A 14,639-nucleotide genomic window follows, 5' to 3' on the forward strand; every position below is an offset into this window, starting at 1 on the left:
TCTCAGTGTGGGCAGGTCTTGGTGGCTCAATGTTAAATTGAGCTAGTATTTGACCATGGTATCTATTCTCATCTCATTCTATTATAGTGCACCCTTAATTTTCAGACTTTATAACGTCTACTATGGAACTCTCTTCATCTTCCTCTTTGAGACCATGGACTGATTCTCCCCTATGTTTGGATACAGTGCTGGCCATAGGGAGCCAGTTGCAGCTCCTGGACCCTTGGGCACCAGGCCCCAATGAAAATTAGAGCAATGGGGGCCTACTAACATCCACTACTGACACAAGGGGCACATCAGGCATAGTGGAGCTCTGCTCCTCCACCAGGCCTCTTCTCTCCCCAGGAATGCCCCTGGCACCTCTTTTTACACTGCCATAGGTGGTGCAGGGGGCAGCTTTGCCTGGGGAGAGTTCCCTTTCTCCACCTGCTCTCCGGCCATTTTAAGGTCACTTTGTGGTACCTAAGTGACTCCGGAGAACCAGAGACTCCAGCTTAATTGTAAGAAGTTGACGTCTGTAGTACCACCATCTGAAATTGTGGTTTTTCAATAACTTACTGAAAAAGAGGGTATTATTAATAACACTTATATTTTTTATTTATTTGTATTGCAGTGGCACCTAGCAGCCCCAGTCCTGGACCTTAATTTTCAGTGTGCAAGTCAGCTTCTGTTTTTCCATTCACCAATCTTCATCAGGAATAAAGATTCTGCAGGCAGAATGTAGCTAACCATTTTATTGAGACTTAAGCCAGAATAGAGCCCAGCTCACTCTTTTTAGAGCTGTATCAGTTCTCTAACAGTAACAGAAGTAAAATTAGGAAAAAAAAGTATCTTTGCTAGCTACAAGCCTAATTCTGCGACGTTTACTCATGATTACAAATTACTCACATCAATAGTCCCATTAGTTCAGGCAAAATGTGTTCAGTTATATTCGTTCAGACAGTAAGCATAGCTTTGAGCAGGCTGCCATTTTTATCTGACCATAAGTGCACTTTACTATGGTAAGAATTCTTTGGTCCCAATGGGATGAATGTCTTCAATGGTATCCTTCAGGAGAAAACACAATTTAGCATGAGTATCAGTTGTGTCTAGTGTGTCATTACTGTTATCAATGTAACATAAGAACGGCCATACTGGGTCAGATCAAAGGTCCATCTAGCCCAGTATCCTGTCTTCCGACAGTGGCCAATGCCAGGTGCACCAGAGGGAATGAACAGAACACATAATCATCAAGTGATCCATTCCCAGCTTCTGGCAAACAGAGGCTAGGGACACCTATGAAGCAGTAATACAGCTCTGAGAGGCAACTGTTGTGATCTCAGATGACTGAATTTATGGCTTAAAATAATCCAAGTATTTAAATCCATGCACTTGGCTGTATTCTGTCAAACAGGGAGGTTATCCATGTTACTGTGTTTAAAGCAATATGGTTTAATAGATTTGTCAGTCACCAATTTAAGAATATGAGATGTTCCTTATAACTTGAATCAATTTGGCGGTGCTTTTCTGGCAAAAGTATCCAGAAAAGTCCTGTGTCAGACATTACAAATTTCCTGTGGTTACAATATTTTGTTTCATTAAATTAGCCAACCATCCTCTACAGATAAAGGAATCGGCTGATTCATAGCAGCTCGCCTGGGGCTCAACTGTATCTTTAAAGCAGTGGCTCATTTTGGGGTTGAAGTAGAGCTAGATTCTCCCCCAGCAAGAGTTTCAGGAGACAATACCTCAGTTTCTGAAGCTTGTTTAAATGCATATATTGTACCATGTTAATGATACTGGTAGAGCTAAAGAGATACAATTTCCTAGTGTGGATGCAGTTATCAGTACAAAGATGCTTCTGTAAATAAAGCTATTCCATATGGGAAGGTGAATAACATGATTTAATAAATTAGTCTTATGTCACCTATTTAGTGATATAGCTGTGTCCACGCTAGGGCTCTTGCCAATATAACTATTTCAGTACTACCACCACCCTACCCCACCGCAAATCTCAGCCCTAACCAAAATAGTTGTACTGGTGAAACTTTTAGGTGTAGATGAGGCCTGAGTGCACAAGGAAAGTGTCCCTTAAGAGGGTGTAGCATATGCTTCCTGCTGTGGCTGGCCACTGTGGGGAGAGGATGGATCCAGAGCCAGATTTCCTACCTATTCCTCTTGAGGTGCCTAAGGACTTGTCTACACTTAAAATGCTACAGTGTTTCAGTGAAGACATCACCTGTGCTGATGGGAGTTGTTCTCCTGTCAATGTAAGTAATCTGCCGAGGCTGACAGAAGAATTCTTCCATTGACCTAGTGCTGTCTACACCACTGGTTAGGTCGGCCATAACTGTGTCTCTGAGGGGTGTGGATTTTTCCAGCTCTAGCACAACTAGTGTTACAGGTGGAAGCCGTCCTTGTACTTGTGAACATAAGAACCACAACAATGGCCACAAGCTGCAAAGGTGTGCAGAACAGGGAGAGGCTGTGACAGAGTGGGGAATTTTTCATAATAATTTGGATGAATATGGTGTGCCTCAGTTTCCCCATGGGGGATTTGTGTGTTCTTTAGAGATCCAGATGTGACTGATGCTTGGCTATTTAGGCCTGGGGGCCATGCCCCTGGAGAGTCCCAGAAGGCAATTGGCTGGATTTTGGCACCTAGCAACTAATGACTGTGGTGGGGCCCACCCTTGGGAGGGCTTACACGCTGCAGGAAGCCAGCTGGTTACCACCAGCTGGAGAACAGAGGACTAAGGACACGGCCAGATGACCATGTTTTCTGGGGAACAAGATCAAAGGACTAACAAGGGGCCCCTTGGGGTTGTTAAGTGTGGGTTTCTGGAAGCAGGAGAAGCTTCCAGACTGGGACTAAGAAGGGGTCAGAGGAGAGCTCTGGGCTCTGAACTGACCTAGATGGACTATGCTGTAACTTTCTGTTCTCTGTGATAACCAGAGACATTCTATACTGCGATCCAGACATTTAATAAACTCTTCTGTCTTTACAATGCAGGCTGAGAATCAGTAGTCCATAGTCAGGAAGTTGGGGGTGCATTGCTCCCGTTGGGTGTGTAAGTCTCCCTCTGGGGTCCAATGCAGGTGGACTTGCTGGAGGGAGCTCCAGGCATGAAGCAGGGGTGCTGAAGGCTGTGAGGTTTAGTCCCAGGAGGCAGTGAAGCCAAGGGGATTACCCCAGTGAGAGTTACCCTAAGGAGGTTGACTCACTGCAGGGGTTCTCCCACGGACTGTTCTAAAGCTGTATGAGAGCACCGGGCCTCTGGATCTGTGACAGAAACTCATGATACCCTCCCCTGCTCCTCCACTTGCGCTGGGATGGGCCACAATCTGGCCCATAGCTTCCTCAACTGGAGAGTCATTCTGTTTCCATCTCTATGGTTGACTCTATTCAGCCAACACCCACTAGCCATGATGGCTCATCTAATTGGATTAACTGAAGTGGTTTTAGCTTTGACCTTATACTTGAAACTGCTGTACCTTAATTCAAGCATTCGTTTGTCCCAGGATTCATTTCTTCAGGTTTTAAAGTTTTTATTTTTTTTTTCCCCCTTTATTCTGTGCTGGACCTGCTCATTGTCTGTAGAGGAAGCAATGTCTCCTCTTTTTTCCTTGTCTTGAGTCACATACTGTGACATTCCTTACTATAAACTTAAATGCAACTTGCAGTTTTTTCAGTCTTTCCCAAATGTTCCCAGAAACATAAATTGTCTTTTGCAGAGATTTCCCCATTGCACACAGAAACCAATGCCAAGAAAAACGCCTAAGTTCTGTGTTTACATAGTATTTGATTAGGTGTCATGATAGCACTAATTGATCTCTGGAATGCAAACAGCTAGGTGATCAAGGGTGTTAATGATTTAGGTGCTAATTGGCTGCTAAAATGTTATGTTTAAAGAAAAAGGCCTTCTCAAGGCCAGGTACAGATCTCTCTTTCAGAAAATCAGGTTTTGATTGACCTGGTGATATTTTGGCCAATTTGGGGGGTGTCCAATTATTTTCCACACTGTGGATATGGCTAGTAAATTTTGGCAAGTACCATTATACGAAGAAGACTGAAAGATTGCTTTCTCTGTCAGAGTGCCTCATTGAGAATTCAGTGATGCCTTGGGGATGACTAGTGGGCCTGCCTCTTTCTTGAGATTAATGACTAAATTGACGGATGTCTTAAAAGGATGCTTGTAATCTTGGTATTGTCATTATTATTGTGTACAATCCCAACTGGGTGGAATATGGCTTTGTAGCATTCCCTGCAGACTATTCAGGCCTGGGCTTGAGTTCCTGTTCCTATGCACAGTGCACTGTGAAACTTGGGGGAAACACATCAGTGGTGAGATTGCACCTGGTCAGAACAAACTCCTCCTTGTATGGGATTCTTTAAGTCCTTTTTTGAAGTGAAAACTAGCTTTACTGAAAGGGCAATGTCCTTGAAAGCTCTCAACACCCAAGCCACTACAGATGAATTTCACGTGCACTAATGAGTCAGAGCACACTTCTTACTAAGGGAATTGCGACACTATGTTAGCTTGTCATGCTACAAGTACTGTACTTACAGCCCTCTGTACCATACACTAATACAAGCAGTATGGGTTGGGTAGTAGTCCTTGAGCAGAAATGGTATCCTACTAATACTTATTGTGTGTGTGTATATAATATATATAAATATAGGCAAAAAGATGAGATGAACTACTCTACAGTACAAGAACAGAGCAGAGTCATAATGAGCTTGATTCAGTGCCCCCTGAAGTCAGTCTTGAGTTAATGGGCGTTGGGTCAGGCTCCATATGGACACTCTGTGCTAAATGGTACCAAATATGTTACATTATGGACAGATCATAACCTCAAACCTGGTTCATTTTACATAGCAGGTCTTAGGAGCTGATTGAAACAATGGATGCTGGGTTTTTTTTTTTTTTTCAGGAGTATATCTTTAATATAGTGGTATAAACTTACACAGAGCTTTAAAAATATAGATAAGACGAATTGCCACACAGAGCTTTTAGTTCATGTAAAACTAAACCAGACACTGGGCAATAGCTCAAAAGTAAAAATGCAAAGATTATTACTTGAAGAAACTATTTTTAAAAAGGGATTTAGAGGTGCAGGGTACTCTCTGCATATTTTGAAGGTAACCTCAAGAGAGAAGAGGATTGGAGAGTAGCCAATCAAGGATCAGCCATGGCCAACAAAAAATAGCACACATGCAAGTTGGCCATTTGTTCTCAAAAGGCCACTAGCACATGTAACCGGTAACTTCATAGAAAAAGGAACAGGGATACAAATTGGCATATACTTTAAATGCCATCAGCATACAAATATTTACTAAATATAATTTTTGTTTTCTTAATTTCATCTTCTGGATATCCCAGGGCTGGTCTGACCCTTCTATTGCAAGCTCCTATGTCCAGGCACCAGTTATGGTTTGTACAGCAGGTTGTAGACTGTCATCACTTTAATTTCCTACTTTTTATATGACATAGCTGTGATGCTGGCAGACCAGATGCCAGCGCATGCGATGGCCAATAGGCCTCAACTTGAACACTGACAAATGCATAGCTGGAAACCAGTCTGGCTCACCTGTGTTAGTATTGTTAAAATAGATATTTGGATTATGAAAATGTGTCGAGACTTTATGATATGCTTCTAAAATGCTGCATGCATTAATCTCACTTATAATATCTGTATTCCATGTGATAAGGTAATATTTAAGTGTTTGCTCTGAAATTGTAAATCCACTAGTCAGGAGAGAAGTATTAATGAGTGTGAAATACTAGTTTACTACAGGGGGTGTTATTTTCTGCCCAGAAAAAGAAGACCCATAGACACCAGACAAACCATCGTGGAACATCAGAGGACAAAAGACTTTGATTGCTCCCCGCACACCCATGAAGAGATCTGCATGGGGACTCATCCTATCAGCTTGAACTCTGGGGGAAGGGAATTAAAATCCTTAACAAGGAAACACTATATGCTGCTTGAACTCTGAGGGGCAAGAATTACTAAGCATAAGCAAAAGCTCCCAAGTGCTTGGCCTGGGTTAGTCTTCAAGGACCACAGAGCTTGGTTATTATAGAAGATTCTACCACCTTTTGAAACCTAAGACTAACTCGTTTGAGTGTGTTTGTCTCTTTACCTCATAAATAATTTATTTCTTTTATTAGTTTTATTATAGGATTGCCTACAAGCATTGTCTTTGTAAGTGACTGGTCCTTTGGGACTGGGAGTAACATGAATATGGCTGTGATTTTTGGTGTAAGGGACCAAATGGCACAAAGGCAGGCTTGCCTGGGTGGCAAGATAGAATGGAGTACCCATGGGGACTGTTTGTGACTCCATGTTAAGGCGGTTATAGTGCCTGAGGTGTTAACACATGATACTTGGTTGGTGAAATCTAAGTATAGAATTCATAACCAGTTTGGGGATTCTACCCTGCTTCTTGACAGTCTGCCCTGAGATTGGTACTTCTGAGCCACTCCAGATAGCTTGACAATTGCCACAACTGCATATGCTATTCAGTCGTGTGTGTGTGTGTGTGTGTGTGTGTTTTTCCTGTTTGTATGTACTAACAGTTAATTTGCATATATTATTGTTGGACTAAAAATCCCTTTCCTAGTCAGTTGCTCAGCCTGCATTTTTGATGCGTCCAGTATTGTCACTTAATTTGTTCTCCAGTTATCATAGTTTTCTAGATCAGACAGGACCTGAATTTCTAATGTGTGTTTTGTTTTGTTCTTTTATTTTTAAAAAACAAAAAACAAATTTTTGGGGGTGGGAGGGTGGTTCGAGGGGCACATTTTTGGCGTTCTTTATACATCATCAATAGGCACAATTTGTTTTCCTTTTCAGCATTAAGTGAGAGCATACAAGAAATTAGAATCTTGACATTTAGAATAGGAACTCAGAAATGGAAGGCCTTAAGCATACATTCTGTCCTCAGTAAAGAGAGTACCCTAAAGCAGTGTTTTTCAAGACCCTGTATCACCTTGCTCTGGTCAGCACCACCCGCTGGGACATTAAAAGTCCCATCAGCAGTGCTGCCCAGCTAAGGCAGGCTAGTGCCTACCTTTTTTCCAACACTGCTCTGCACCCTGGAAGCGACCAGCTGCGTCTCTAGCTTCTAGGCAGGGGGACCATGGGGCTCCATGTGCTGCCCCCGCCCTGAGCGCTGGCTCGAACCCCTCCTGCACCCCAAACCCCTCATCCCCAGCCCCACACCAGAGCCTGTACCACCAGCACAGAGCCCTGACCCCCCCCTGCACCCTTGTCCCAGCCCAGAGCCCCCTCCCATGCTCTCACCCCCACACCCCAACCCTTTGCCACAACCCTTTGTCCTGAGCCCCTCCTACACCCCAAACCCTTCATCGCCAGCTCCGTTGGGTTGCAGGCATCAATAATTTTCTTCAGCTGGGTCCCCAGAAAAAAAGTTTGAAAACCACTGCCCTAAAGGTCAGCAAACTCAGGCTATTTCAGACCAGGGGCTATCACATTTCAGACACCAAGATTTAGCACATCATCATCCATCATGTGGTAGCATTGCAGAATGCTAGCTTCTAATGGACCCTGAAACAGTGTTGTCTACTGCAACTGTATCTCAAATCTCACAGTACTGGTGTTTTTCTGTTTTTAAATCCCCAGCATCTGGAATCATGCTGTTGTTGTTACATAAGAATCCCAGCCTTCATTTTAAAGTTTTTTCGCCCTCACGCTTGCAGAGAAAAGCTTGAAAATGTGAACCCTAAAGGCTCGAAGAACGGAAGGCAAATGAATTTTTCAAAATCTCACGAGTTTTAAGTCAATCCCCTGATTTTGGTGGGGCAGCTGACTCTCCGCTTTCAGCTGCCTGGGGCTGGCAATGCTTCTGGAAGTGTTTGGGGACCTGCCAACGTCCCATGAGCAGTGTCCACAGAGCCGGGCGACAGCCCTATTAAAAAATGGGACAGTGTTAGTAATAGCTGCTGCTTTTTTATTTATTTATTTATTTTATTTGATTTATTTTTACATGCAGCCTAAAATCCATCCCTGTGGGCTTTCTTTGCTGTAGCGGCAGGATTTAGCAAGTCTGGACCCGGTTCCTTTGGAAAACCAGCCTCCAAGGGGCACGGCTGCCGGCGTGCCTGCAGAGGGCGCTGTGGCTCCTGCCGTGGCCGGCGGCTGGAGGCTGGGGAGCGGGGAGGCAGCGGGCGCCGCTGGAGGAGGCTGCGCGCTGGGTGTATATATAGCTCCCTGCCCGTGCCCGCATCTCCCCTTCGCTGCGGCTGGCCGGGTGCGATCTGAGGCTGGAGCAGGAGCCCTCGGCTGGGAGCGGGCGCGCTGGTGTCCCGTCCCCCCGTCCCCCCCTCCCCGGCTTCCCTTTGTCCTGGAGGAGAAGGCGGCTGCACCGCGGACCCAGGTACGGATCGTGCGTCCTTCCCTGCCCCCCGGGAGCTGCTCCCCGCGTGGCAGGGGCGGGCGGGGACTTCTCGGACCCGGCCACGCGGATGCGGGTTTCTGCGTGTGCCCGGTATCCTTCCAGCCGCGGCTTTGCCTGGGCAAGTTTTTACCCCCTCAGCGGGGTCTCGTTCCCGGGCATCTGCCACTCGGGGGTGGGGGCTTGAGGACTCCACATCCATGGTCCTCTGCAGCACAGGACGCTCCCCCCCCCCCAGCCTAACCGCGCAAGGCTGAGCAGACCCCCAAGCAAAACCAACCCCGCCACTGCCCGCTTTTGAGAGTAGCGCGATCCGCCCCCGGCCAGCTGCGCAGGTTGTATATTTCCCAGGGCTGGAGAAGATGCTGTTTCTCTCCCCCCCCCTCCAATGGCACAAGACACCTTAGCCCCCCCCCCAGCCCCACACAACACCCCCAGCTCCCCACAGAGAAAGGGTCACACGTTGCTAATAACTGTCTATAGTGTGACCTCATCAGGCATTTCTCGCCTTCTGGGGCTGGGACAGGTACTGCAGCATCTTGGGCAGCTACTAGTCCTCAGAGTGCTGCTCATGTCACTTGCACGGGTTGATGGGGGAAGCTGGGCTGCATGATGGGGTATGATGAGACAAAGTTAGCTGGTTAGTGTCCTAGAGGCGCAGAGTAAGGTGAAAGCTGCCCCTGAAGAAATTCCAAGTCCCGGCGTTCACTGCCTCCTTCACCTACCTCGCTGTGCTTAGGTGGAGCAAGCAGATCTGGTGTGTGGAAGCGCTCACTGAGACCTCAGTGGGTGACCAGAAAGCTGATGCATCAGCCTAAACTTTGAACGTCCTCCTCGCTCCTCTTACCATAGACATAAGCACATAAAAAAAAAATCTTTCTTCAAGATGGCACTTCCCTGTAGGACCTCTGACAGGAATTGCTATTAAGGGGCTAGATTTTTGTTTTCGGCTTGTGTGGTGCTTTGCTCATTGAGTCCACTGAACATTTGTTTTCATTTTGCATATAATTGCTCTAGAGAGATCTTGGGATATGTGCTTGAGCCTTCCCTGGAAGGAGATTAGTTTATTTAATCCTTAGACTTTTGTATAGTAAAAATTAATACAGAAGAAAATGCATAGAAAAGAACTTTAAATATGCCAAATGTTACAGCTATATTTTAAATACTAATGTAATTCTCTTTGAAACATAGTCTACAGTTTTTTTTGTTTCAATATCTGAATATTGATAGAGCTATTACTGCCTGTGGTGAAAACATATGTTGATATTATTCCTAAAATGCTTAGTAGGGAGAAGTAATGTCACCAGGATTTCTCATACATTCAGTGAAGAGTTCTAAGGAACCTAATGAATTAAATAGTTAAGGTGCCATTTACTCCTGTACAGCATCGGGATAAAGACCAAAGGTTGCTTGTTGATGTTCACTTTTAACAGCAGCAACACTGCTGGGTTCTGGGTGCCTACTGACAAGTGCAGAGCACCCACAGCTCTTGGATTCAGTGGAGCTGACCTAATTTACTTCAGGTGGTGATGTGACCCAGTGTGGTGGTCAGATTTCTTTAGCAGCACTCTGCAGCACCTAGTTACTTTCTTTAAAGAGTATAAACAATAGTAGCTACACTGGCATATATCTTCAATCATGAGGAAAATGACAAAATCATTAAAGATAGAGGACCTGACTCTGCAATCCCTACTCAGACAAAACACCCATAACTACAGAATAAGGTCATAGTTAATCTTACACTAATGTAGGGGGTAACATGGTAGGGACCAGTGTAATTTGCTAGGGGCAAGCCACTGAGGCTCTTGTCATTTATTATTGTCTAGTGTGAAGTATTTGTACACACATAATGGTATATGTGTGTACAAATACTTCACACTAGACAATAATAAATGCAACAGATGGGTATAAGATGGTTACAAAGGCACCTGGTAGCAACTCCATAATTAAAATTGCATTTTGAAATAGGACCTAAATTCTGGGTTTTTGTCCAAATGTTGGTGGCCAGTTGGGATGAGACTTCACACAGGGTTAGGATTTCTGTCCTTTGGGTTTTCTGATAGACTTTGGGTGGTTTCTACACATTAACTTTGAATATTTTGCCCTGCATTTGGGCTATCTGAAAATTTTCCTTGATAGGCCAGCTCTTTCATTGTTTTTTTAAGCAAGAGTTACATTTCTGAAGCAATGTAGTATTGCACATAGCACCAGAACTATCGGGTAGCAATAATACAATATTGCCAAAAGAGTTAGCAGATATAATTGATTATTGGTGGAAGCAATAGTTTGTTTAGGTTAAATAGCAGTTGCCATAACATACTAGTTAGGAACAGTTCTTGTAGAGGTCACCCTAGTGCACCCATGTGGTCAGGTGTGGTGCTGCAGGTGAGCCCCTGCCTTAGTTTTCCATCACCTGTGAAACAAACAAGTCGAAGAAGGCCTTTCTAATATTAAAAAGCATCCTCATCAGTGGGTATCATGTTTTTAACAGAAAAGGACAACATGAAAACAAAACAAAAGCTTCAGTCAGCTGCTCCACAAGAAACTCTCTGCCTCTGCGTTAATCAGTCTTACATGTTGTCCCTCTAGCCATAGAGTTCATAGAATCATAGAATATCAGGGTTGGAAGGGACCCCAGAAGGTCATCTAGTCCAACCCCCTGCTCGAAGCAGGACCAATTCCCAGTTAAATCATCCCAGCCAGGGCTTTGTCAAGCCTGACCTTAAAAACCTCTAAGGAAGGAGATTCTACCACCTCCCTAGGTAACGCATTCCAGTATTTCACCACCCTCTTAGTGAAAAAGTTTTTCCTAATATCCAATCTAAACCTCCCCCACTGCAACTTGAGACCATTACTCCTCATTCTGTCATCTGCTACCATTGAGAACAGTCTAGAGCCATCCTCCTTGGAACCCCCTTTCAGGTAGTTGAAAGCAGCTATCAAATCCCCCCTCATTCTTCTCTTCTGCAGGCTAAACAATCCCAGCTCCCTCAGCCTCTCCTCATAAGTCATGTGTTCCAGTCCCCTAATCATTTTTGTTGCCCTTCGCTGGACTCTCTCCAATTTATCCACATCCTTCTTGAAGTGTGGGGCCCAAAACTGGACACAGTACTCCAGATGAGGCCTCACCAATGTCGAATAGAGGGGAACGATCACGTCCCTTGATCTGCTCGCTATGCCCCTACTTATACATCCCAAAATGCCATTGGCCTTCTTGGCAACAAGGGCACACTGCTGACTCATATCCAGCTTCTCATCCACTGTCACCCCTAGGTCCTTTTCCGCAGAACTGCTGCCTAGCCATTTGGTCCCTAGTCTGTAGCTGTGCATTGGGTTCTTCCGTCCTAAGTGCAGGACCCTGCACTTATCCTTGTTGAACCTCATCAGATTTCTTTTGGCCCAATCCTCCAATTTGTCTAGGTCCTTCTGTATCCTATCCCTCCCCTCCAGCGTATCTACCACTCCTCCCAGTTTAGTATCATCCGCAAATTTGCTGAGAGTGCAATCCACACCATCCTCCAGATCATTTATGAAGATATTGAACAAAACTGGCCCCAGGACCGACTCTTGGGGTACTCCACTTGATACCGGCTGCCAACTAGATATGGAGCCATTGATCACTACCCGTTGAGCCCGACAATCTAGCCAGCTTTCTACCCACCTTATAGTGCATTCATCCAGCCCATACTTCCTTAACTTGCTGACAAGAATACTGTGGGAGACCGTGTCAAAAGCTTTGCTAAAGTCAAGAAACAATACATCCACTGCTTTCCCTTCATCCACAGAACCAGTAATCTCATCATAAAAGGCGATTAGATTAGTCAGGCATGACCTTCCCTTGGTGAATCCATGCTGGCTGTTCCTGATCACTTTCCTCTCATGCAAGTGCTTCAGGATTGATTCTTTGAGGACCTGCTCCATGATTTTTCCGGGGACTGAGGTGAGGCTGACTGGCCTGTAGTTCCCAGGATCCTCCTTCTTCCCTTTTTTAAGGATTGGCACTACATTAGCCTTTTTCCAGTCATCGGGGACTTCCCCGGTTCGCCACGAGTTTTCAAAGATAATGGCCAATGGCTCTGCAATCACAGCCGCCAATTCCTTCAGCACTCTCGGATGCAACTCGTCCGGCCCCATGGACTTGTGCACGTCCAGCTTTTCTAAATAGCTTTTCACTCTCAGGCTAAATTCCCTGCCTGGATCTTAGGCCTCTGTTAAGTGATCAGCCAAACGCCACCCTTCTCCTGACAGTGCTGAACAAGTTCCAAGTAGCTCCCGTGGAGGTCCCATGCCCAGTTTGTTCTTCTGAGCTGCTTTGGGCCCTTGCTTGGGAGTTGTTAAATACTCCCAGTAATACATTTTTAACATTGTTCCTGGAAAAACAAACGCTGCAATACCAAGGTTTGGTGCAAGACCCACGTGTGGGCATGGGGGAAGAGAAGTGGCGTTTTGCCACTTTTTGAATTCCCTGGACTCTGAGCTGGGCTGCTCTAAGTTATGCCTAGATAGAATGGCCCTTTGAGAGTGGCCCTTTGGCAGCCATTGTAGCAGCCAAGGGCTGCCTGAGTACAGAGATGCTCCAACCACGTTCTCTTCCTGGACATGCCCACTATGCCAACGGCCGAGTGGGATCATGTTGTTAGAGCTTTTTCTGCCACCTGAGATTTCTCCAGTCTGGGGCAATCCTCATTTCGCTGTTTAAACTGACTTTACAGCCCCCTTTTACTGCCAGGGCAATACAAAGGGGCTGGAGCAGATCTGAGGAGTTTGTATTTTATGATAAAAAAACCAGCACAACAATACTATAATGGCATTAGCAGGTGCTGTTATGCCATAAGTAAAGTTGAAAGCTAAAGAGAAAAATGAAGATTCAGGGCATCGTAACAGATCTATACAGCTTTGGCAAGATTTGCTGATGCCAACATTCCAGAATCATTATGATGGGTTGTGCAGAGGGAATGTTTTAGAGTTCTTGTCTAAAGCGCAAGATACCAGTAAAGACCTGCTCACCAGATAGTTTCACTCTGTACAAGACCTTCAAGTAGTGTCCTTATGGGTGCTCACAAGAACGGCCATACTGGATCAGACCAAAGGTCCATCTAGCCCAGTATCCTGTCTTCCAACCGTGGCCAATGCCAGGTACTTCAGAGGGAATGAACAGAACAGGTTATCATCAAGTGATCCATCCCCTGTCACCCATTCCCAGCTTCTGGCAAACAGAGGCTAGGGACATCATCCCTGCCCACCTTGGCTAATAGCCATTGATGAACCTATCCTCAATTTCATCCGCCATTTTGTTGCCCAGTCACCCAGTTTTGTGAGATCCCCTTGTAACTCCTTCGGATTTAACTATCTTGAATAGTTTTGTATCCTATGCAGATTTTGCTACCTCACTGTTTGCCCCTTTTTCCAGATCATTCTTACAGTTAAGTAGTTTTTCCTAAGATTTAATCTAAATATGCTATTCTGTAGTTTGAACCCATTGCCTCTTGTCCTGCCTTCTGTGGCAAGAGAACAACTTTTCTCCATCTTTAATTCTTCAGCCCTGCTCACCTGAATTCATTCAGATTTGTCGAAGATCTGACGTGTTTACTTATCCTGATGTGCATTCCTTCCCCTTTATTTTCTATGATAACTTTGCTAGTCATCCAGTCATGTTTTTTTGAGAGACAACTGAAGCAAAGTAGGCATTGGGCAACTTTGCCTTCCTATTGTCTTCCGTTACCAGCTCATCTTCCCCACTGAGCAGTGGACCAACACCATCCCTGATCTTTCTTTTGTCTGACATATTTGAAGAACCCCCTTGTGGTTTTGCTAACATTCCTTGCCAGCTGTAATTTATTCTTTGCTTTGGCTTTCCTGATTTTGTCCCTACATGCTCGTGCTATTTCCATGTTCACTTCCTTGGTGACATGCCCCTCCTTCCATTTCCTGTATGTGTCCCTTTTTGGGTTTTAGGTAGCTAAAAAGCTCTTTGTGCAGCCATATTGGCTTCCTGTGGCTCTTATCTATCTTTTGCATTGGAATAGTTTGAGCCTCTAGTACAGGGGTCGGCAACCTTTCAGAAATGGTGTGCTAAGTCTTCATTTATTCACTCTAATTTAAGGTTTCGCATGCCAGTAATACATTTTAACGATTTTAAAGGTCTTTCTAGAAGTCTTTAATATATAACTGAACTATTGTATGTAAAGTAAATAAGGTTTTTAAAATGTTTAAGAAGCTTCATTTAAAATTAAACTAA

General features: G+C 44.8%; 1 protein-coding gene across 7 annotated transcripts in view; it reads left to right on the forward strand.

Moving 5' to 3' along the window:
* The first annotated feature begins 8,101 nt into the window (after positions 1 to 8,101).
* Positions 8,102 to 14,639, forward strand: part of MTUS2 (microtubule associated scaffold protein 2) — a 502,895-nt gene continuing 496,357 nt past the window's right edge. For 3 of the 7 annotated variants that reach the window (XR_012158528.2, XM_073340845.2, XM_073340838.2), the window contains exon 1: positions 8,106 to 8,383. The gene's annotated coding sequence lies outside the window, so the exon portion shown is untranslated. Of the gene's footprint in view, positions 8,384 to 14,639 lie in introns of all 7 variants that reach the window. The other 4 variants (XM_073340900.2, XM_073340891.2, XM_073340921.2 and 1 more) reach the window with 3 other exon arrangements.

This window comes from Lepidochelys kempii, chromosome 1, assembly GCF_965140285.1.
Source record: "Lepidochelys kempii isolate rLepKem1 chromosome 1, rLepKem1.hap1, whole genome shotgun sequence".
NCBI classification, from domain to species: Eukaryota; Metazoa; Chordata; order Testudines; family Cheloniidae; genus Lepidochelys; species Lepidochelys kempii.